This window comes from Callorhinus ursinus, unplaced genomic scaffold, assembly GCF_003265705.2.
Source record: "Callorhinus ursinus isolate GAN/ISIS: 27379988/994484 unplaced genomic scaffold, GSC_fseal_2.0 scaffold24, whole genome shotgun sequence".
Lineage (NCBI taxonomy): Eukaryota > Metazoa > Chordata > Mammalia > Carnivora > Otariidae > Callorhinus > Callorhinus ursinus.
The window spans coordinates 25737252-25738845 of NW_027397086.1; the positions used below are offsets into that span (position 1 = coordinate 25737252).

The 1594-nt window shown below is 44.3% G+C and overlaps 1 pseudogene; it reads right to left on the reverse strand.

Moving 5' to 3' along the window:
• Positions 1-463: 463 nt before the first annotated feature.
• LOC112836772 (small ribosomal subunit protein eS4, X isoform-like) lies at positions 464-1274 on the reverse strand (annotated as a pseudogene).
• Positions 1275-1594: the final 320 nt, after the last annotated feature.

The window sequence follows — 1594 nt, forward strand, 5'->3', positions numbered from 1 at the left end:
AAAATATTACATGGACATTCTGCTCTTGAGTGAGATAATTCTTTCTAGTTTTGGTACTGGCCACGGAAGGATCAGAACATGGTAGAAGGAGCCCTGAGCCTAGGAGTCAGCCTATGCATTGTGTCCACATTTGGAGGGACATTAAAAGTGTTAATACATAGGAAGAATTTAGGAGTGAAAGAAAAAACTGAACACAAAATCGAGCAAACTCTGTAATGCTGGGTATGAGGGAAGGAAGAAAGTATACCCATTTTGTTGGGCAGTTGCTGAGTACATAGCAAAATCTACATGCATCTACTGTAAACCATTAACCAGAACACCATACCACAGAGGGTGGTCTCAGGTAACAAGTGAAGCTCAGGTAGGCAGTAGGCATCAGAGTATTCAAGGAAATAATTAAGCATCTTTTTTTTTCATGCTGTATGACCTTTAATTAAGTATATATAATGTCTTCCAATCACGTCACCTAGGGACCATTTTACCTGCTGCTCTGTTTGGCAGCCAGTCTCTTGTCTCTCTCTTCAGTGATGGTGAGACGGATACCCTTTCCACGGGGAAGAGAAATCCACGGTTTGTTGCCTTTGCCAATAACAAAAATGTTGGAGAGTCGGGTGGCAAAGCTGTTGCCATTGGCATCTTTCACGTGAACCACATCAAACGAACCAGGATGTCTCTCTCTGTTGGTGATCACACCAATTCTTCCCAGGTTGGCACCCCCAGTCACCATACACAGATTACCAGTATCAAACTTGATGAAATCAGTAATCTTTCCAGTCTCCAAATCAATCTGAATGGTATCATTCACCTTGATGAGGGGATCAGGACGGCGGACGGTGCGTGCATCATGAGTCACCAGATGAGGGATTCCTTTTGTCCCCACAAAGATCTTTCGCACTTTGCACAACTTATACTTGGCCTCCTCAGGTGTTATCCGATGAACAGCAAAGTGACCCTTGGTGTCATAGATCAGACGGAAATTCTCCCCAGTCTTGTCAATGCTGATGACATCCATAAAACCAGCAGGGTAGGTTATATCAGTTCAGACCTTGCCATCAATCTTAATAAAACGCTGCATACAGATCTTCTTTACTTCGTCTCCTGTTAGGGCATACTTAAGTCTGTTCCTTAGGAAAATGATGAGAGGGAGACATTCTCTCAACTTATGGGGATCAGTAGATGGGCGAGGAGCAAACACACCAGTCAGTTTATCCAGCATCCAATGCTTTGGAGCTGCTACATACTTCAGATGCTTCTTGGGACCACGAGCCATGGCTGCGCTGGGAACGAAAAGAGCAATAATTAAGCATCTTAAAAGGCATTAGAATGTGGTGACGTAGAACCCAGGAACAGATAGTACCGTGCAGTGGAAGTTGGCAGAAAGTCAGTCCCTTCAAGGAATTGACAAGGCTATAGTTCAAAAACAACCAAAATGGGGGGGGGCGGAGCAAGATGGCGGAGGAGTAGGAGACCTAGATTTCATCTGGTCTCAGGAATTCAGCTGAATAGGGATCAAACCATTCTGAACACCTACGAACTCAACAGGTGACCGAAGAAGAGAGTAGCAACAACTCTCTGAACAGAAAAGTGACCACTT